We start from the raw sequence: 24,227 nt of genomic DNA on the forward strand, positions 1-24,227 counted from the left end.
CTATTTTTAGGTCTCCAATGTGCTTTAAATCATTTTAACCTCACTACCTCAGAATATTATTATTTTTTTTTCACCTGTTCTTCCTCTCTTCACTGTAAGTTTTAGAAGTCTGCTATTTCTTTGAATTCATTAGACCTAGCTTCTCCAGATAGCTACGTGCACTCTTAACATTAAATGCATACTTGATTATCCTGGTGCTATGCCTCACTGAAAATAGGCATAGTTAGTGAAGTGGAACAGAAGGAGATCAATAAAACATCTATCTGTGTTGTTAGTAGAGTACCTCATGTACTGTGCATATACGCTGTATATAAAGCAGCACTGTAAAAGACGAAAATAACCTTCCAATTGTCTCAAATAGACAATAGACATTAATCACTTTGCTTTATATAATCATTCTCACTTGATATGAGACCAGCCAATACTGATGCTAAGCACACAGCCAAGAAACAGAGAAAGATGGATGTACATTATAACTATTAACTAACACAATTTTAGGCTATAAACTCACTTTGTATCCTTCTCCTACTGAAGGATTAATTCTCCAACTTAATAACTGTATACATCCTATCCCATAATGGCTCTCCTTCCAGCTAGCTGTTTTCTCACCTCATGATATCTCTTCCCAAGCTTCTTCCTGGAAGACACCAAGCTGAATCTCATCCGGAATGATTTTGCTATGTGCCCATAATTGTAACAGTATTTCAGAATGTTTTTGAAAGTCCCCTGAAACAGCTAATTGATCTTGCCTTTTTCCTGCAAACTTCAGCAGCGTGCAAAATTATTTGGTGAAATCAGGATCACGGTGGAAAACAGATGTTGTGTCTGGAGTTGACCTTTTTGGTGAATAAATTACGAACAAAACAACCGCTCTTCCAAGGCTTGTGGCATTACTCTGCTGTTAGTATATGCCCCCGTGTATTCAGCTTTTTGCACAGCAGAAACAAGAAGGCAACATTATGCTCCTCCTCAAGGCAAAGTGATCGCCTCCTCTGGGAGGGTTTTTTCAGGCTGGCAGAGGGGAGACATCACGTGCTTAAACCAGGAAAGAAGCAAGGAGGAAGGTACGTTATTTTTAGTCTAAAAAGAGTCCAAATCTTTGGTAGAAGGCGGCATATGTAAGGTGACTAATCTGAAGCTAAATGCCAGATGATTTCTACACACAGACCTTTTTATTCTTGATTGATTCTAACTGTAGTTTTGGAGACATATTTTAATAGAAACAAACTGTGCTTTGGGAAGGTTCTGCAGAACAATAGATACAATAGGCTTGACCGCAAACAGCAAGAATATGTGTATTATCTTTTTTGTCTTCATTTTCAACTTGGGTTTTCATTCTGCTTTGTACCTTTCTGCTTACTTGTTTGTTTCTGCATTTTAAATTCTCATATTTTAGCTTGTATCTGAATTCTTCAAAGGCCTTCCAGAGGATCCCAAGCAAGTGATTCCTAAATTCTCTTTCTCTAAATGACAAAAAACTCTTAATGATTTCTGTTCCCAAACCATAGCACCGTTTGAGAACAATTTCATTCTCAAAGTATAGAACCTTTTCTTCCCGAAGACATGAGATCATGGTAAGGATCAACCAAAATTGTATGTTACCTCTGCATGTCTAGAATCATGCTGGTTGAACATTCTACCTTCATTGCTTCTCAGGACCTTGGGAAAACGCAAAATAATTTTCCTGGATCTTGTAATTAGAGAATTTAATATATCTGTGTAGGCAAGTTACAAAGAAGCATGTCAGGTCACATGTTTCGTATGAATTTTTTCTCTCTCCCACGAGCCTCTGATACACAGAAAGTATACAACTGTGAACTCCAGAAATTCATAATGAGAAAGGAAGGCTGGCTTTGCCATAAATGCGTATCAGAGGCAGACTTATCACCTGCCTCAGCAAAGTAGGCCTGTGTGTGCTCTTTTTGTCCTCCTCTGGAAGCGTTCTCCTACTTAAACACCTTCCGTATTTCATTTGCCAGGTTTGCTATCTGTAGCCTCGTTTGTAAGTACGCACAGCATTTGCTGCTTCAGCTGATGTTGCAAAATGCTGCAAGCAGCTGATGCCCCCTATAGTCACATACAATTGAAGAATGTAAAAAGGTAACACTTTTAGAAACAAATCCTTTTGTACCTCATCACGTACAGCTGAAATCTCACAGGGCTCTGCCTAACATATCAGATAGCATTTGTTAAGTTTAGAGGGACAGTTGTTTCTTGGTAAGAAACTTGTTTTGGAGTTTCTCAGTAAGATCGAATACACGCCTCTCTCATGTCCAGACTTCAAGTAGACAGGAGATTTTCAGAAGCTCATTACATTTGGAAGCATGTATTCTGCTGAAAACGAATGAGGTTTAAGATCCAAAATCAGTTCTAGTTTGAAGGTCACTGCCCGCATTTATCACCTCTCAAAGGCCTTCCCAGAATCCATAAAAATAGCGGCTTTTCTAGATGTTTTCTGAGAAGAATACAGTAAATTAACACTTGGTACAAGTCAGCACTGTCCCAGATGGCTTATCATAATATTTAAATCATTGCAGCCACTCTCCCTTCTCCCAGGTAAAGCAAAACAGTAGAATGGAATTGGGCTGAACAATGTAAGTGGATGTTGAAAAGAAATGGGTTTTGGTGAGATTTTACTAAGAAGCAAACATTTAACTCATCGCTGAGGAAATCACTGAAGTGTGCTATTAATCATCTCCTCCTAGTAAGATTGCTTTCCTGAAGTACCGCCTCAGGACCCCAAAGCCCATAGACAAAACACTGGGAGTACAAAAGAACTGCTGTAAATGGAGCGTTCAAATAAATACCCAGATTGCAGTTGATAGCTGAATTTGAAAGCTCACTTATATCCTGTAAATATATGCATTTTCAAGTGTAATGAAGATGGCTTTTCAAATAAGGGCTGTGTGTATAAAACAATAATTGCAAAGCATAGCATTCTAATATCCTTTGTGAAGTCAAAGCTAACAAGTTATAGAGACTGAAACTTCCTACTTTCCATCCCACGAGGCCACAGGACTAAGATGCATTCAGTTTACTTTATTAAGAAATGTTATTAAACCAATCAATCCAGGACCTAAGACTTATATGAATCAAAAATAAGCTTTGTTCCTGCATGCTGTAACACGCTATATGTCCTTTAAATTAACTTTTAAATCACAAAAATACATTACCTTGGATCTGGTCTCCAAAGCAAAACTTTATAAAAGAAGACTCAAGGTACTTATTAGTGAAGTAAAACTTGCACAGGAGAAATAAACAGTAACCAACTGCGTTTTGACACTGGCTACTTTCTCTATGGTGAATTTGCTCAGAAGAAGCTCAGTGGAGCACGGAAGGATGCGTCACCAACTCCCAGCACATTGACAAATTGGAAACTACATTTTGAACGAATGGCCACTATACCCACTAAACGTTTCTTACTAGTACCTGGTTTTTCTTTGGTTTTCTGAGTTTTTTTAAAAGAATGATAGTCTTCAGAGGCAGCATACTACAGAAGTATGTGAAAGTAATAGGGCTACAATAAATCCCTAACAGAAATTTTGCTGTGGAAGAGCACTAAGTAGTAGGACATGAAAGACAGGCAGCTTCTCAGATGCTGCATAGAGCTTGAATTATTTAGACCAGACAAAATACTCTAAAAAATGGATTAGATGAGAAGTAATAAGGCCAGGGACAATACAGAAGCAGGAAGACGGTTATTAAGTCTCTTTCACTCTTAATCACTGGCAAAGAATAACTTGTTTCTGCTATTCTGTTATTGACTTCTGTTGAGTCATTTCCCATTCATTAATTTAGAAATCTCACAACTGCTACCAAGAGCAACAGATGTGCCTCTGTATGTCGTATAGCATCACCTAGACGAGTTGCACAGAAGGTCTCATCCAGCTGGTTTGCCTTCAGTGCAAAGCTGGTTCTCTCCATCCTGGAACACACTTAGCTGTGTTTCTATGAATATCCTATTACAGCAGTACCGTCTCATAGGCTACAGTTTAAGACATTAAGAAGAAAAACAAGACCCCTGAGCCAGGTGCTGCTGTCGCTTGTGCCACTGTCTTTCATATTTTGCACTTGGGTAGCTCAATGGCTGCAGCAGCTTTCGCATCCCATCCCTTCTCACCACAGAGTAAATGGCTTCAAGTCTCTTCTGCTAAAGGTCTGCATAAGGGAATGAATGAAGCAGCTCCTGCAAAGGCAATACTTTCCTCTTGAACAGGAGGGCTGAGAGCGATTAAAGAGAGATTTAGCAGGGCTCCACCAACATATAAGTCACCAAAAGAAATAATCTTCACTAGGTGATATATGATTGGGATATAACACTCCTTATACGCCAGGCACTTCTGTAAGGTAGTGCAATTATGCACTGGCCCAGTCTCAAAGCCTCACTCTAAGCCTTATGCTACTGCAGTAGAGCAGACTTGAGCCTATTGATTAGATACCTATTTATGTTACAAAGGTACTTTACTATATAAAGTAAATTTTTTTTCAAAATCCTATTTCTCTGTGGAAAGAAAAAATCTATTTAATATGTTTTAACTTAAATAAAATGACCAGTTGGAGAAAAATTAAGTAATATGTCTAATAAAATCATAAAATGCAATTTTAAGCTACAGTGAGCTGAGTAAAATATGGAATAGGAGCTTGCATTTTTTATTAGACTTCATTAATCTTGTTAATGACTTATTGAATATCGCTGCGCATTATAAAAATTGATCCCAGTGGCTACATTGTTATATGCTTTAGCAACCTCTTTCAACAGCTATGTTTAACTGACAGAGTATTTCTCCAGTCCATTCTCTGCAACAGCAGATGTGATTTATGGTTGGAAACTATTTAAAGGGTTTCACATTGTTGTGAACGGAACATCAATATTTACTTTTTTTCCCCCTACATGGATAAGGGGAGCATACGGTTACTCAATAATAGAATAAGTCACCTATGAATGCAAGCTATCAGCTTTGCTTTCTCTATTTGGCTGTCCTGAGTTTGGCTGCAGTTCTATTTTAGATGTAGATCATTTCAATAAATCTTACATATAGCAAGAGAATTTCTGTCCCAAGTTCAAAAGTTTAAACACACACCGTATTTCACTAAAGGTATCCAGCAATGCAGAAGGACCCTTCAATTAGCTCCTTGCAAAAGAAAGGTTTGATTCAAAGGGCTGCCTTGGCCTGATTGTGGCTTTGTGCCTTCCCTGCCGAAACTATCTTACAGCCTCCAAAATGGATCCGGGTGTGTACGTTAAGCACAAATCCAAAGGATGCCACCTGGGATAAATTAATATCCCTTCTGTGATAAAGCTTTATGACATCCTAACTCATAGCAGCTTACAGCATCTCAGCCATAGTGTTCCAAAGAAAGTAGCCCCAAGTTCCCCAAACCCAGGCTGAAATAAATGCCGATCTACTGTGTTTGTGCATTTTGTGCAGACAGTGGTAAAGTATTTGATGTGCTGTAATATAAAAAGGAGAAGGGTCACGTTATAGTCCACATTCTCCTGTATTATGGGCACATAAAATATAATCTAACACAATAAATACAGACTGGAAAGAAGCAATGCCTACAAGAGAAATGCAAATCCTGGAGGGAGGGCTGTATAACGTAGCCAGCATTCCATACTAATGTAAACCACTCAGAAAGAAGACAGACACAGTAAGTCTGATTTTAAATGAAGGGGGAAAAGCTGACATAGGATTACTGGGTTTTAATGTTTTTGTTACCCAACCTGTCATACCATCTTTGTTTCTTTGGAATAAAGTTTACTGGCCAAATAGTGGAAGTGAACACACCTGTACGTTTACAATTCCTTGTTTAAATGAAACTTACAGATACTTAGGGACAAGGTGAATACAACTAAACACAAATGAGAGTTCATAGTACACATTAAAATGAATTATTTCAAGCCTCATTTCTAAGTGAAACAGAAGTAATTGACAGTATCATTAAATACTACTATCAACTCACCATTTTAGGAGAAGAAAAAAGGAGGACCAGGAGAACAATTTTCCCTTAAAAAAGGACAGAATTTGTAATAAAGACAAAACCAAACTACTTCAGCTAATATATAACTACAGGAAACACACTATTAACTGTATCATAATGCATTTAATTCCAGTAATGATTAGATAAATAGCACTCTTGTTTTATATTAAAAAAAAAAGGTGTAGTTATTACAACTGGAAGCTATATCCAATAAAATGCAATTCTTTTATTAAGCAAGGCATTAGTCTTTATAGCTTTGTCATACCAACTATGAAGCATCTTTTTATGCAAAGTCTTTGGATTTCTCTAAATTCTCCAAGCTGATTCCCATTCTCTTAGTTGGGCAAAGTCTTCTTTGAATTCATGGACTTTTCCCAGATGTACGTTACCGAAAACGAAACAAGAAATTGGCTCCATCTAATTTCTCTCACAACCCATTTGTCATTCATACTCTCATTTATTGTGTTCCTAGGGCACCCAAGAATTAAATAAGTAAAGATGGAAATTAATAATTAAAACATCCAGGTAATTAGGAAATTAACTTCTTTTTTATTTCAGAGCTTTCTACCTCACTTCCACAGTTTTTGTAGGGCTTTTTCCCATTGTTGTTTTTGCTTATGAAAGTCAAGAATCCTGACAAAATGTTGGAGCCAGTGATATGCTTGCTAAAGCAGTTCACTGGAAAGTATGCCATGCCAATTTATTTGTAGGTGACCAACCAGCAGAAATATACTCATTTATTTTAGAAATTTAGGAATAAATTAAATGTTTGCAAGAGTAGCCTAAGTAGATATGATGGAAACAAGCAAAAGCTGCACACTTGTTACAACTGTTTGAGAGGGAAGATTCACTTTTCACTAAAATACCACATTTTATGTTCTTGAGATTAATCCTATTACTCTCTGGCTGGAATCCTGATGCTGCTCCCATTTAGCGGACAGCACATTTAGTCATTTTTCAGTGGCTCGTAAAGCATCTAAAGTCTCTTCTATGTATGTCACAAAGTCTATCCTATGTTTGTCACGGCTCCCTGTACAGGAGATGGAAGCTGCTGGTTCGGAGTAAAAGTATTTTCCAAGTGGCGAACAGTTGCAGGCTGCAGCGTGCGGCAAGCCTTCCCCTTGTATGGGGTTACTAGTAGGAATAATTACAGTGCTGTAATAGATTAGCTCATTTGGTTTACATTATTACACTTGATGAGTACTGTATAAATCCTTTATACAAGTTATTGCTTTAATCTTTGATATTTCAGGTGGCATGATTAATCTCCATCAGAGAAAACAAAAATGGTTGCAGTTCTGCTCCCTTCCTTTCTTGCTTCTACAAGCTGGGCTGTCGTTATGGTTTAGCTACTGTCATTCAGGGGATCATGTACTTTGTTTTTCAGATCTTTCTCTGCTGAAGTTGGAAAGCATAATGGATATTTACAAAATGAAGAAACTCTGAGAAGTTTATTATTTACTATTACTTAAATATATTTTCTATTCTTTACAGTTAGCGCTGCTTCTAGCCATATTTCTTTTCACTAAAAGTAATGACCTCTTATTTATTCTCTTCTTGCCCTTCCACTTTAAAATCTGCATTATCCTCCATTCTGGGCTGTAAACAATTCCACCTGTGTTTCTGTGGTGTCCAGCAGATCTTGTCATCTCACCTGAGAGTCCTCAAGTAATTGCAAGCTTCCCCTTAGTACCACGTTAAATAATGCCACTAAGCATTCTTTACTTTCAAAAAAAAAAAAAAAAGCTCCTGAAAATATTTTGCTAGTACCACGTTAAATAATGCCACTAAGCATTCTTTACTTTCAAAAAAAAAAAAATCTCCTGAAAATATTTTGCTACTCTTGAAAAGCAAGTTTCCTGGAATTTTATCTTCCTTACAGTTTAAGGAATATCGCTATAGCTTATCACATAAAGTTCTGTGATTTCCATTTTGAAAATGGAAACTCTCCAACATAGATACAGAGATCTATTAGATTTGCTATTACTCCCTAGTACCTTGTACCATACATGAGACACTGTTATTTATTGCTAGCGTGAGGGGATATATTTGAAACACTTACTGCGTTCAGAACAATGACAAAGAGAAGTTCCCCAACCTGAATGCTTTCCTCTAGTTCTTCTGAGCAGCAGGATGACCTTCGGGGAATACAGCACATGGGAGACGGCCATGGGTTCGTCAGGGGAGCACCCGTGAGGGCAGCAGCAATAAGACTTCACCAACACGTAAATATAGGCCCAGCTCACTCTATAGACATAGTTTGTAATGTCTTAATTTCTTTTTTACATTACTTAACAGCATGTTGGTAGTAGTACAAAATTAGACCGCTGCTTGCCTGTTGGAATGGAACATAGTGTTATCTTTGAAGTATTATTTTTATTTGTGTCCTGAATCATTAAGCAAAGTGCTGCTGTTATAAAACATCAACAAGGAAGAGCTCTGATACACAAAGGATCACACCTATGCAGAAGAAAATGTCATCGTTCCCCACAAAACACTTTCTTGTTTTCAAAATATACATTTTCTGCAGGGATTTCCACTGAAAAGGATATGATGCCACACATTAAGAAAACAAGAAAACGTCCATACAAATGAACGAACTGTTCCCAACTGAAAAATAATTGGCAAGAAACTCTTCCCAGCTGTGAGATTAACATACACCTACAAACACTCTGGATAAGCCCAGCCTTCCCCTCCAATTCTAATACCAGACTCAGAAGATGTCCTTTTTTAATCTTCTGAGTTTGCGCTAATGCTCAAAAGCATGCCACGGTCAGATAGATGCATTGTTCCCAAATGCTCATTTGCAAAGGTCAAATAAGGACTGGAAAGCCATAAAAACATTCGCTATGTTGTCGCTAGAACCATGAAAATGATACCATTATTTCAGATGACAGTAATAGGAAAAAGTACTGCAGGATTTAAAAATAGTAATAAAGTCTCTAATTATGAAGAGAGTCATATGCACATATGATATTATCAGCCAAAAAAATATACTAAAATCAAGGAGCATTTTCTAAAACTCTGTCATACTCTGAGGTTTAAGTACCAAGCCCATTTGGGAGGCATATCTGGAGCTCTGAAAGTAAAGGTTTATGACATTTCTTTCCAAGAACCGAAGTGGACTTGTTTATTAGAAGTTTATCGTGACGATGATCTCATGCTGGTGACAGTGGTGCCTTGTTTTTATGAAGCTCTGTATACTAAGCAACAACAACAACAATAATGTAATTTATTTATATAAATAATAATAGTCCTGAGCTTACAAAGTTCAAATCAGAGGAGTTTATAGTCTTAAGTACCTTCTCCTGCAGACTTGCCAGATGCCAAATGTGACATAGCTTTCAGGTCAGATGTCTGGACTGGAGTGCAATATTTGACACTGAAAATCCAGCTCGACTGAACAACATAGCGCATAAGCCCCACAGGTCTCCCTGCAAAGAATAAGAGAAAGAGCTAGTCAAACACTGATCCGTTCGGTGTTCAGGAAGACCCGGAAAGTCCAGCTCCCAGGAAAGCATTCAGACCACAGGTATGGCTAGCCTGCATGAGAGTCACTGTCTGCCTTGTTGAAGTGATACCAGTGTGAAGAAAATGATTTAAGATTCATAGAACCATGAAAAGACCCAAGAGGCAGAAGAAAAAACGTTGCCCGGCTGTGAAATTCTTGGATTTCAGTCTGTGACAGAAAGGCTGTATGTTTTATTTAAGACTATTAAACGCAAAGCATTGCCATCTGTTTGGTGTTTTTTCGAGGGTTTTTTTGTGTGTGGTTTTTTTAAGAAACAATTGCCACAGTTGCTTTTCGTGAAGACCCAAAGGAGTTTTTCCTAACTCCAACGATCTTCTTATCATCCCCGACTTTCCTTCTTTAGCTAAATTATTGTAACCCCAACTTACCTAAATTAGAAATCAACATCAGTATACCGTCATTCGGCAGCTATGACAATATCAATCTCCTTACATATTATATCCCTTGTATGAACAGGTTGGATTGCCTGTTTGAGTTTGTACAGTACCTACTTCCACATCAAGACACTGGTAACAGAAAATCCTAATGCAGTAATGTTTACCAGAACAGGCAGAAGCGGACATTTCAATATCAAAAGATTTTATTGGAAGGTGACTTTCTCTCAAAATCAGCTGCAGAGGATTCCAAAGCAATGAGAGAAAGAAATGAATATGAACTACATACTAAGGACAGGTCACATCCTTCTGGTATTGTAAATCTGGATGAAATGTTTATAACAAGCCTATTACATCAGCAGAGCACTAAAAATTTAAATAAACACTAAAAAAGTTTTGAGAAGCATTACTGACAATGGTGTCAACGAAAAAGAAAGGAAATGAAATGCAAGTGCAATCTGCATTTTGCAGTCACTTCCAAAGAATTTCTTGTTTTCAACTGGTTCTTCCATTCACAAGGCCATCCAATGAAGGAGAACACATAATCCCTGGAATTATTTCATACAAGTGCTACCTATCTAGCACCACTCAGTGAGCCCAGCATTTTGGCATTAGGCAAGATGGCACAAGTCAAATTTATTTTTCTTCGAGGTGCTTTTAAAATCAAATTTTTATTTTGATCAAATCAATACAGGTGGGTATTTGTGAACTATAAAATGATATCCCAAAAAGCTTCGCTTCTGGTAACCACCTAATAACCTGGTTTGACTTGAGAAAAAAAAAAGAGTACTTTCACAGTATTAAGCATTTGTTGCACAGATTGTTGAAATATTTAACTTGAGTAATGTGGCCATTAGTAACACAAGTTTGAATGGGAAGGATTTTATTAATGTCTGTCAAACACAAATACTAATTATTCACTACAAGAATTAGAGTAGGCTATATTACAATCCCAGTTCTTGCCAGGTAAGCAATCCCTGTTACTAAGATGTGCAAAACATTCTTTGCATTCATTTGATAGGTGCTTTAACATACTTTCCAGCATCTGGAAGCTGAGCCCACTTTCATCCACATTATGTTTTTACTGTTACACAGTCATTGAAGTCAAGGGACTTATTCTTTTTTTAATTGGTAAAAGGAGAACAATTGATCCACTTGTGTTCTAGAAAGTAGTTCTCGATAACTAAAACAGCATGAATTCTTTATTATTCCCTTGTTATCTTTAGCACTTATATAAAAATGTTAGCGTTCACGATCAAAATAGAGGATTGTCTTCATATTCTTGTACCTATGTAAAAAGAATAGGTTAAATCTTTCAAGCTGTCCTGTTTTTTTTCTCTCTTCTGTATAAATTTCATTCTACTGGTCAAGTAGGGTAAGAAAACTCTCTCAGAGATGCTATTCCATTTTATCAGGATCATCACCAAGTACATGATAAACAGAACAACCAGGTTTCAGGATTCTCTGCAGCTACAGGTAAAAATATATTTCCACTTACTGCCTCAATTAAATTCAAACAAATGCTAGATTCTTTACTAGAATATCTCACTGATGGTTTTCACACCACGGTGACACCTAAGGCCCACCTTCAATATGTGCCCTTTCCCAAAATAAACTGGTTTTTATGAATTGTAGGAAAAAGAAAAATAATATAAACAAGGACCTGGCAAAAATCTGCACTGCAATCAACAGACATGATCCTATTGCACTAAAGGGAAAGGCATGAAAGTTTATCAGCTGTTTTGAAACATTGATCACTCTGAGATTGTTTATTTCTTCACATGTTCTGTAACCTTTCCTGACTAACTCTCACTATTTATTGACTTTAATAAAGAGGCATGATCTTCACTTAAGATCATACATTATTGCGATTCCCAGAAAACTGTGACTGTGAAGGAAAAAAAACCTGTATTGATCCAACACACAGATTTTGGAGCATCTCATCACATACATGAATTTTATGTGCAAACTGCAGTATTGCTCTGAAATAAATAACGTTATAACCATGCTTCAATATAAACAATATTAAAACTGAGAGACTCGCTATATCAAATTCTGGCCATTGCCTTCATCTTCCTCCTCAGTGCCTGCAAATCAGCAGCAAAGTCAGCATGAACGGCACCAAAATTTCTACCAGCCAGAGAGGTCATTGCACATTTCAGTTAGAACCCTCTATGATTTCTACCTAGGTAGGACCAGAAGAACACTTGGCTTTCCCAGCCAAACCACTACACTGTCATTCACTTTAACTTTTATCCTTTCTTCCTCACAAATAGTAGGACATAGTAAAAACCTCACGATAGATGCTCTTTGCTTCACCTGCTGTTACATTTTATTTCACAGAGGAGGGGGAAAGTGACAGGAATAAGAGTATTCTGAGATTAAAAAAACTATTTTTTTCTTTTAATATTAACAAGGAAATTTAGAGGAATAAATTTTTGACCAGAATTAGGAAGGATTAAATTTCCGAAAGATTTTCCAAAAGGTGATGTGTTGTTAGTGCTTATTGTTCCGTAGTTTTGAAAGCTCTTCCAAAAGACGTCCTATAATTCCCAAAGTCAACATGCTTACCTTTGTATTGATACATGGGTTTAAGCTGTCACTGCTTTTTCTTTTTAAACTCCTGGGCTGTCTTTTAGCTGTTTCTAACTTATTTCATCAACTTTATCTAAATAATCATAATTGCCGTGTTTAACTAAGGGTCTAACAAATATCATTCTACTCCTTGGATGAGGATCTGAAAACCCAGCTACAAGTGTCTAATTGGGATTAATTTTTAAAAATATCAACCAAATACTCTCACTGAAGCAAAAGAACTCTCCGCTGATTTAATGGGATTTACTCATGTCTAACTGGGACGACAACACGGGCACTTGTTTTTATATTAGTCTCCCACTGTACTATTTTTTTGTGCAATTCACCCAGCGACAGTGGAGATGAAGAGGATGCTGGCAATCCTAACTATATTCTAGCCAGAAAGTGCAGAAAATGGACTACATATATACTCGTGCTACAGATCACCTTCCTCTTAGTGCAGGAAGCTGTGACACATCTGACTTCTCTGTGATAACCTTCACCTCAATAGAGCAATTCAGCTCTGCATTACTGTCAAAGCCAAGTCTGTAAAAAATGCTCGTTTGTCTGAAGCGACTCACTTAGATCTATATAGAAACTGATCCCCGAATGCAGGTGAGATATGCAACTGTCATGGCTCTGCTGGTGGCCCTGAGCCACCATGAAGAGACTGAAATATTTTAATAGATTTAACAACAAAACAAGAAGAAAAATAAAAGGGGGGGGGGTGGGGGGTGGAACATACAAATGTAAAATCAGTTGAAAGTAATGTTATGATTGTTCATGAGATTTAGTACAGTGATTGTTTGATCTATTCATGAATAATTTGAAAGACATTCTCAGTAATGACTCCATAAATGCTCCAGAGACATTACTCAGGCTAGTAAAGACTTTAGGGCTCTGTAAAATTTAAGAAAAAAAGATTTGATTTTAAAAAAACCAACAAACCACCTAGGAAGAAAACCACCTGGAAAAGACACCAATAGATTTCATATAATGGCAGGTGCACCAAAAGCATTCATAATGGAAGAGAAAAATAGGGTAAACTTTTCCTACACATACAACAGACATTAAAACCAACCGAATCATCAATGGCTAAAGATCACTTGCTCAGAGATTTGGTCATGAGCTAAGAGCATGTCTGTTCGTATCAATAACAAAAAAGAAGTTATAAATTAATTGTGGCTGCTTATGATCATAACTGAATCCAGTTTTGTCCATACATCAGGACCATAATTTTATTTTCCATGTCTGTCTGAGCTTTATGTACTTCAGTTACACTACAGTAGGCTATGGGCGTATAGTTGCCAAAACAGAAAAGATACAGAGATAGGGAATAAATTGATTAGGACAGACCTGCAAGAGACTGGCATAGGAAGAACCAACTGGGAGAGGATAGGGACATTTCAAAGGAAGTAATGTAAATTTAACAGAATGTTTATTTTCCACAGTGTTTTGTGTCTTCAGGCAATTATTAGCAATGCTTAGCAACACTTTCAAAAGCAGCAGACATTTAGGGAATGAAAATACCAGCTAGTGCTCCAGTGGGCAAGACAGACAGTTACAAGCAACCTCAATCGTTATGCGTCAAGGCGCTAACTCATTATTTTCTGGGGTGGGAAGGAAATTCCAGCCTCTTTTCCTCACACCCTGCAGTATTTTGCCTAACAGATCAGGGACTAGAGGAATTTTTTTTTTCCTTTCTTCTGAAATGTTAGACATGGATGACTGTCCTGAACTGGATTAAATGCATTTCTCATGCATTTCATAGAGGGAATGGACATTGGTCTGGCTTTGGCAGAGCTGGGGAGGCCAGTTCTCTGCCCCCCACCTCCCTTGATGGCAGAGGAGGCACTGCTGGCACAGGGGAGGAAGAAAGCAGCTACCCAGCTGGCAGGGCTGCCCTGGTTTCTGGCAGGCTTCGCCACGCTTATTCGCACTGCAGAAAGTTACTTTTAACCAGCTGAGCTTTTCTTCGTGGGGCAGAGGCCAGATGTTTCCGAACCAGCCTGAACCGCAGCGTTTGCTGTGAACTCGACGGGGATGGAAGCGGCAGCCTCACTGAAAGGCAAATGACTCTAGTTCACCTCCCGGAGAAACAATTGATCCTTCTGAACTCAACTCTGTGCTCAGAATACAATGCTCACCTAAAAAAGCAGCACTGCTACGGCATTCAGCAGAAAACACTGGCTGTTTAGCATAGAGCCGGCATACAGCTCTTCGAGCGGTGCTTTTGCACGCTACCCCCCTCTGTTCTCCTAACACAATTAAGACATCACCATTTTTCGCAAGCACCAGCCAGCCAGCTAACTTCTACTTTATGTTTTCACCTTCTGAAACATCCTCGCCAATTCAGAAGAGAGTCTTTGGAAATTCTTCTTGTTACAGCCAGTTGTTCTACATGACTCACAAGTGGAACAGATTTAGATTATCGCTGAAATTAAGATGAGGCCAAGAGAAAAGCACAGTCTCTGAGGTGGCAGAGAAAACTGAAAACATTGGTTTACAGCATCATTTTTAGGCAATTCTCCACATATATGGAAGGCTTCACAACAGCTTCTTTGCGTTATCCCATAAGAAATGCTTATTTTTTAGCAAGCTGAAAGTTTCCTATATGAAGAGTGAATAAAAAGATAGAAATTATCCCTAATACTAAGAATACTGAGGTACTTTATACAAGTTAACATGTCTTGTCAATCTGATTTATGTGACAATTTTTTGAATCATTTACATGTGATACTAAAAAAATAAATAAATAGGAGACATACCATGAAAGATCATGTCCTGTACCTCTTTTTGCAAGAATATCCACTTTGGTTCCTTCATCGGGAACCATTTAAAAGCAACACACCAAGCTAAACTGCATACCATTCTTCCAGAATCCTCATTTTTTCATCTTTGCTAAAGATTGATCTGGAATTAATTCAGTACTTTTCATAGCCATACAACAGAAGCATATTTTTCTTAATAAATATATGAATTAATAAAGAAATAGAAAAAAATAAGTCTTTGAATTACAACTTAGGTAGGATTTTCAATTAAAAAGTAGCTATAAAAATAAAGACAAGATTTGCCCCACTACATTGCAATCTCTCAAACCATTCTGATCCATAAATTTTATAATCAAGATTAATATACCAGAGCTTTTTTCCACTAGCTGATTCCATCATTGATCCAATACATGAAGTAATTTACATTAATAACCATAATATTACACAGATTATTTATTTTATAATGAAAGCAGAAAGATATTAAAACCTCAGCAGAAACTGAAATTAAAGGGTTTCTAAAGCACCAAATTTAAATAGCTGTAAAATAGTTTAACTGTACATATTTGGTAATACAAATCTAATGGCTTCAGAGGCATTCTCCTATTCTGTAAGGCAAGCTAGGACTAGGAAATATAATCATAAAATGTTCCTTTCAAGCCCTACATGATTAGGAACTGTGAGGACACTTAACTGGTAGGGAAAAAATAAAAAAAAAGATGCCACCACTTTCTTCTGCTGACTTTTTATGTCATAACACTGTAGAGCTGACAAGGAAATCCTATTTCAGGTGGGATGAGGGACTGCGAAAGCCCTTGCAACACACTGACTGAACTAGACATAATTTCTATGTGTTTCATTGCCATTAATTATTTAATGGCATGTTTTATTGTTAATTATTACATTATTATTACTATTATTGTTTCATTGCTACTAGTTAAGACACTGAAACTATCACAATTCATTTTAAAATATTAAGACACCCTACGCAGACAGCACACATTACAATGTGGGACATTGATGAGAAGGACTTCAGCTCTTTCTGTGTCGCTCAGGATTGCACCTCTGGCTCCCAAGTTCAAAGGGGTTTGGCTCAGAGGAAAGCCAGAGACCGTGTGGGTAAGTAAACAAGAAAGCAGACAGGTTTCAAAAATCTCACGAGGAGCAGATTTTTCAATTAGAAGTTCACAAAACTGAATGCTTTCAAGAAAATATTGCTATTTGTATCCTCAGTGGTTCCTGACATATATGATTCAGCAAAGTTTTCCAGCCCACTCGAATCCTGAAGCCCTGTCTCATGTCCAGGCAGCCAGAACCCCTAATGAAGACAGACAGAAATAAGGAACAAATTCGGAGATTGCTGCTTCTTACTTATGTAGCCCTGCTCCTCTGTCTCCCTGCGGTATAGCACAGCCATACATACGGTAATGCAGAGTTTGTCATACATACAGCAAACCAGAAAATGGATTTCAAAAGAACAGTCTGTTTGGTGTGGATGAAAGCACACAAGTTTTAAGAGCAAAAAGCATCATTTGATCATTTAGACTAACATTTGATGTAGCACAGCTATCCAGATAATGAACCCCATACATAATACTCCCCAAAAGCACAAGTTTCCCCTGCCCTGTTTCCCCAGTGATGTTTATCTGCCACCGCAGTATTGCCTAATTCTCCAACTCCATACACTCCCTGCATCTCCCCATAGTGAGGGAGAAACCTCCATGGCTCTTTCCCACCTCCAGTTACCTCCAGCAGCCTTCCACATCCTTTACTGGTTTGAGGGACTAGAGGCAGCAGAGAAGCGCTTGGTGACGGGGCTGGCAAGTTCAGTTCACTTGGAATTAGATGGGCTTTGAATTGTACTCTGGTTCCTCCGAGTGAGACTGTTATTCTGGCTTGGCCTCCACTTCTTAGTCACTGATGTTCACGACATGCACAGGATAGCTGTCTTCTCCTAACGTGGTTAAAATTGTCTGGTAACTTAAAGGGAAGGAGGGAGAGAAAGGGTCTCTGGTACAAACAAACTAGCAAGAGCACAGTCTTATAAGCATCACCTCCTTGAGAAAGGAGGACAGAAACGTGTGTACCAGATGGCGAGCAAAGTCTTTTTTAATGAGCCTGGCTCTAACATACTAGAGGCACCAGTTCCCAAACATCTTGGGAGAACCTGGGATTTCCTGGAGGTGCCCAACATCGGTATGTACTGCCATCATGTGGAGGATGTTACTTCATCTTTTGACACTTGCTGAATATTCTTCCTGTGCACATCTTGTCTTACAGGGTCGGTCTGTCCCAAACCATGTGATTTCCCATTACTATCTCTCCCTTTAAACTATCGGCAATATTCATTACTCTGAATACGCCTGCTTCACAGACCACGTGCCTGGGCTCTATTAAAATCTAATTGCTGGGTGCAAGTGAAAAAAAGAAGTGTAATGTGAAAACAGTGGATCCAGTAGTGAAAAATCCCTAAGATAAAGGAAACAAATGAAGCACAAGATATTTTAAAAAGTAAAAAGAGAATGAACTAATTAACATTCTAAGGACTAATTTAGCCAAAGAACATCTGTTTTCACGTGTCCCTCTGATGAGATCTAATGTGAAGGCTTGTGTTGGTTAGCTTTAAAGTTGTATTTTATTATCTAAGAAGTTCTGTGCAGAGATATCCTAGTAACAGAGGGACCCCTGGGCCCCTTGTACCCACTGCTCCTAGTTTCTTTATTTCCACTTGACTTGCATCTATCCATACAGCGTTCTCTATTCTTTGTTGAAAAATTCTCCGCTGGGCACACCTTTACTTTATATTCTATTTTAAGAACATTAAATATTCCATCCCTCATCTGCTTTCTCCACAAAACAGACAGGACATTTTAATTCTTCTTTCCCGTATATTGTGCTACACAGCCAGTTAGTAACCTAAAAATCATTCAAAGCCCTTACCCATTAATTTCCTCTGCATTTCCTATTCTCCTAATTTAATAGCTCCTTTTCTAAGAACATCTTTCAAATCATGTTTATACAGTACAAATATGATCCCACGGTTCTAAAAATTAAGAACCCATCTGTAACACTTGTAAGGAGTATTTTTCCATCTGGAAAGTTTCTGAGTCACCTGCTTGCCCTCCTGATTATTAATATGAAATATAAACATTTTGAAAAATCCAGAGAAATGTTCATGCAGGATGTCTCCGTGGATGTGGATCCTTGCTTCCTGTAGCCATAGTTTAAAAAGAGTCATTAAAGCCAGGATTTCTACGCATAATTTTTCAGCTCTTCAGCTGTGGCTATTTCTGAATCCCTTCCCCACCTCCATCTCAGGTTTGCGAAAGTAATTTCTGCAAATTTCAGTTCTCCCCAATTCAAGCAAACGACGACAACAACAGAAGCACCTTGCAAAACTCAAATACTGCATTTTGGCCAGGTCTGAATAGCAGAGGGTGGATAAGAATGCAGCATGTTGTAGAGACAGGAGACGGAAGATGCAGAAGATGGGAGATGGCTCTGGACCGACGTCTAAGCAGCTCAGACACCGACCCCCTGAACAGCAAATTGTGCAGGGTCTGCCTGCCTGGTGCACAGCATCTGCCAAAGAGACTTATCGACTGGCCTGAAGATGATGGCAGGTGTTGAATAAAAAGCTGGATTCAGGATGGATGACCTGCAGACCAGTGCACACTCGCCTTTCTGAGACGGGCAAAGCAGAACAGGAAAGTAGCCTTGGCAGCAACCTTGCTGCTTTCCTCCTGTGCTAAGCAGAGACAGGCAGGCATCTGCATAATAATGCAGCACCCCTTAACACAACGTATTTGAAAATGCTTAGCTGAAAATACCAATGAACTACTGAATTTCAGAGTCGCCAGCCAAACTGTGGATTGCTGTATGCTGGTGACTCTGAGCTGAGCTGGTGACAAGGGTGACAAGGCTTATGGTTTTCTCTTGAAGAATACCCATGTAGAAATTTCAAATTTTTTAACACAGCAAATCTGAGGATTTTACAAGGAATCTGAATCAACTGCTATTTACTGGTTTGGTCAGCCAAAGATGGTGCATCCAGACATTAACCTAAAGGCAACCAGATCGCTTTTGGCAAGCAAATACGTAATATATTCACTGCAACACTCTAAGCACATCTGAAACACCCTACGATCGTGGCTACACAAACAAGTTACAAGTTACAAGTTATAGAATTCTAGCGCATGCGCTGTTCACCGTGCCACAGCCATTCCCTTTCTCTACAGTACATGAAAAGCAGTTTATTTATCTACAAAGACAGACTGTGCTATCTTACTGGAGGCAATAGTGTGACCACAAGCAGTCACAAAAGTTTAGCTAGTCTGCTCTAGATCCACAGCCAGCCAAAATAACTTCGCTGCATAGCCATATAGCAAGAAGCAAGTCCTTCGAAAAAGTATCAAAGTGTTTTGCAAAGTGCATCTTTTAGTGTTCCCAACACGGAAAACCTGATATGGAAGTGTGCTACAGATTTTTTGGGCATATAATGTCATGTATATAATTGACCATCCTTGTGTGTAATATATGATTGATTATAAAAGTCAAGATTCTTCAGCAAATTTGTACTAACTCTCTTCATTATTTAGAGAGAGCGTCATCACAACCGGAACTTGGCCTTCACGCTGACCGCAGTAATAAAAAAAATTAGGACTCTGATCGACGGAAATGATCAATGCAGGTGCGCACGCACACACAAAGGTCTTCGTCAGTTAGGAACCAGACAAATTGGTGGGTTCCTAGCAATGCTGGCACTGACCTTTATTTAACTGTCCCCATTATACATGTAACACATTTCTCAGGCCTTCTGCTCTGGCCTACCTAGACCTCCTTATGAATACAAAATTATTTTCACTAATGAACTGAAAAAACCCCCACCACAATTAAGAAGTATCTTCTTTTCCTACCTGCCATAACACAAACTTGCAGGTCATTAACTCTTCCTCCCACTAGAGCTGACAATGTCATTAACACATGCAATGGTGCTAACACAGAAGCACTGAAGAATGATGTTTTCCATCATTCTATGTTGTTTCACTAAGCCTCACAGCTAAAAAATAAAGCATCGAATTCACAGCAAAATCACTTCAATTCACCTACCCTCAGCTAAACATTAATCAGTCTCTAACTTGGTCATCATACTAAAATAATTTCCCAGAACAAATTCTAAACTTGCTGACTGCTCAACAAATTGAGCAAGGAAATAGCTTTTTGTATTTTTAAACATCTAATTGATTCTGTGGCTCTGTGGTTCTAGTCAATACAACAGTAATTGGAATCATCATGACTAATGCGCAGATCATTTTACAGGCCTTTCTTATTTGCATAAACATCTCCTCATCTCCGTTCTCACCCTCTCCAGCTTTTCACAATATTTTTTCTACTGCTGTCCAAATTACCTCTGATGTTCTAGACAGGCCCCATAGCCACTGTGTTTCCCCAAATGTAGTATTCTCCTTTAGCCATTCCTCTACTACCGCTGCTGTGGTACTGAGACTGTTTTTTCACCATAGCATCTAAGCAGCTATGGTTAGTTATTGCCATTTACAGCTTTACTCTTAGGATGAAGCATCACCTTATGGAAGCATAATGCTGTTTATTATTATTAATAGTAATAATTAGTTGTTAAGCTACCTCTGCAGTTCTTGTTAGGCAGAGCAAAAAATCATGTTTATGCTTTAGTTTATTAAAAACATTACTTAACTTGCTATTAAAGTATTATTTTGAGGATGTCTGTCTGATTATGTGGGCCCTTATAGTCAAACAAGACCTTCCTTTTTCACCTTCTGCATATTATTGGTCTTGCTTGCCATTTTTATATCGGAAAGCAAGATTTCCAAAATACTTTCCACCTTCATAGTTATCAGATGGTGGGCCTTGGTTCTCTCCGGGAACCAGCCCTTTTTGGAAGCATCAGTTTGGACTTCTGGCATCTCACTGCTCACTTTTGGAAAACCTGAAAAGAAAGTGCAGTGTACTCTGTCCTTGTCAGAAAGAGACATTATCCCACCTAATGCATAAATCATGTGTTCCTCCTGTGTCTTCTGATACTCTCATATATATTAGCGGACAAATAATCTGTTCCTCAAAGACTTTTATACATTCCCTTGCCCTCAACTTGTACCTGCAAAGCAATTGTGATTCCAGTTGTGTCACTGTTAAATACACCATTAATTACTTCAGTAAGACATTATACCATACTCAGAACAGACTGTAAACATTTTATGTCATTAGGTAATGCACTGAGGCTTTTTTTAATGCCATAACAGCTCTATTTATATACTATGTTCTGCATAATTAGCTACTAATGAGGCTCTAACTTTCACTGCTGTAAGGCCTAGATATCTGTTCCTCTTTCAATGAATTCATTTTTGCTGTCTCATTAACACACTAAAAAACCTGAAAATTGTATTTTAATTAAAAGCTAAACTACCTCTGTCTGGAGACACTAATGAACAGATCCACTCCAAGGGAAACACAAGAACTTTGTCAGTCAAGAGGACAACATGCACGCATTGCAAAAAGAATAGAACAAAAAGATAACATAGCTTGCTTGCTTATTTTCAAGGGCAGGGTCTTCTCTACTTTCCTTTTTTTTCCCTCTTAACTTTCTCCACTTTCTCCTTTTCTTTTTTCTGCCTCATTACCAACTAATCTTTAAAAAAATAGCCATGAGTGGTTTGTTTTCCAAAAGTTTTACAACTGCTACTTTCACTGTATCATTTAATACACTAGCACTCCGTTAGATAAATGTAATTTGTAACACTAACCCTAATGCACGTGAAGAATCAAACCACCTCCTGTGTCAGACTTGGGTTTGTATCTCCAGCAACAGTGCCTACCCTCAGACTGACAAATTACAAGCTAGACCCTAAGAAATGGTAAGACTGTCTTAAAATCATGAGGGGTGTGTGTATTTTGAGTCTTCCTGATGCCTTCCATTCCTGTCTTCTGAATCATATTTCCTGCCTTTTCTCCATAGCTGCAAGGGCTAAAACCAGAAATTCATCTAATTATATGACTTTACAACCGTTACAATAAAATCATGAGCACTGACTACGATGCTTCATTTCCTGACTTCTGCAAACACTTTAAGCAATTAATCAAGTAACATACTAAAATGCATCAAGTTGTCAGGTAGAAACAGTGAGTAATTTTGAAATATACTGGAGAAGGAACAGCATCCCAATAACCTTACCAACACACATACAAAGGCAATTGATTTTACAGTGTTGCAGTGGTAGAAACAGAGACTCAGTTTTTGAAAGAGACCTCATAAGAGAATATATCAATAAAATGTTATTAGCTCCAAATCTAAAATAAATGTGATGAAAAAAACTGTTTGGAATTATTCGATGGTTGGATGTTCAGTGCGCAGTCTGATCCAAAATGTGCCAAATCCCCAACAGGCTCTCAGCTCATGCTGCATGATTTACTGTTTCTTGTCACCTTTGGCAAGATAAGGAAGTCTGAAACATATAAATCGGCTGGAAACGCGATTCAGATGGATGAAGCAAGGTGTCTCTTGGATCTACCTCACCATTTCCTAGTTCTTGATAGGAATAGGGAGATAACACAACTCCTTAAGAGCCTCAGGTTTTTGTTTATTTAAGGCTTGCTATTCTACTTCAATTACACAGCCTTATTAGGTTCAGCAGTCACAGAAAGATCCATCAGTAGCCAGAAATCAGCAAGATCATTACCCACTCTTTTAACTTCAACCCATCACTATTTCTAACTGCTAGTTATTACACATAGGAGCAGTAAGTCTTCAGGATTGGTAAATCCTCATACCACTTAAATAAGGATGCACTGGCACACTTCTGCTTAAACCTAATTAGAAGTTTAGTATTACAGAAAAATCACATGGGCTCAATCTGAGTGAGGCAAACACAAATGTCCCAAATGTTGAACAACTGCATATCCCAAATAAACATTGTTTGTGACGTTTGCACGCACCTGCCAAACTAGTTATCTGTATACTTCTGGACTGGTTTCTTCTAAGTCACAGCTCAAGTAGTAGGAAAGATTATACAATACACTGTAAGAATTCACACAAACCCCAGAAGTTAGGCCTTATAAAAGGTGAGATTCACGTCAGATTTATAGATTTATCATCCTTTGAAATTAATTGCATTGTAAATTCTTTCCACTGAAACTGAGCTGCTGCTATCCAGCAATTTACCATCTTATATTACCTACTTTGAATTAATTTGAAACATTACTATTACCAAGGATGCCTTCTACATCCTTAGCCATGCAATCAATTTTGCCTTCCTTACTCAGTTCCTAGCAAATGCATTTTCATGCCAAAGTACACGTGAGTTGTCACCAAGACACGTGTTGTGAGGTATTGATAACTAGTCTCTCCACCGACATTTCTACATTTGTGTTTCCCACCTAATTGTTTAATGCCATTTTCTACGCAATGTATCTTACATCTAGTAGTCCTACCCCAAACCCTTTAAAAGAATCCTGCAAAGGACTTCAAATGCATCGATGGCATGGATACAGGAAGCCAACGACAAATGTTGCCATAACATACATCTCCCTTTCTCTTTCTACCCCATTTTAAGCTGTTTCTAATCAGCACCTAAGGCACTTTTAAAATCGCTAACAAATTTGTCCTGTCTCTTCAGAATCACAAAAGAGAGGAGCCTACAGTTCAGCACTCTAAAACACAGTGCTCCTTGATGATTTACTATGATATCTTTTTCAGTTATGAAGAATAAGCACTGGCAAACCACAACTTTTAAAATTGCTTTTCAGGACACCCCCCCCCACACTCCCCCCTTTTTAAAATTGAAAACATTGCTTTTAGCTTACAATCATCTCAATTTAAAAGTTAACTTGCTTTTAATAAAATGCAAGCAAAACTCAGTTTTTGTACCAATGAGAAATTAAGAGCCAGACTTCCAAACTGTGGAAGTTAAACACCTACACATTTTTGAAGAACCTATTTGGAAGCCATCTAAACATTTAGGTCTC

The 24,227-nt window shown here is 38.1% G+C and overlaps 1 long non-coding RNA gene across 1 annotated transcript in view; it reads right to left on the reverse strand.

Annotated features, from left to right (window-relative positions):
- Positions 1-24,227, reverse strand: part of LOC128153972 (uncharacterized) — a 66,353-nt gene that overhangs the window by 35,314 nt on the left and 6,812 nt on the right. Inside the window, exon 2 of the long non-coding RNA XR_008239178.1 lies at positions 9,285-9,416. This is a non-coding gene — a long non-coding RNA (uncharacterized LOC128153972). The remainder of the gene's footprint in view (positions 1-9,284; positions 9,417-24,227) is intronic.

The sequence above is a fragment of the Harpia harpyja genome, chromosome 2 (assembly GCF_026419915.1).
Source record: "Harpia harpyja isolate bHarHar1 chromosome 2, bHarHar1 primary haplotype, whole genome shotgun sequence".
Taxonomy (NCBI): domain Eukaryota; kingdom Metazoa; phylum Chordata; class Aves; order Accipitriformes; family Accipitridae; genus Harpia; species Harpia harpyja.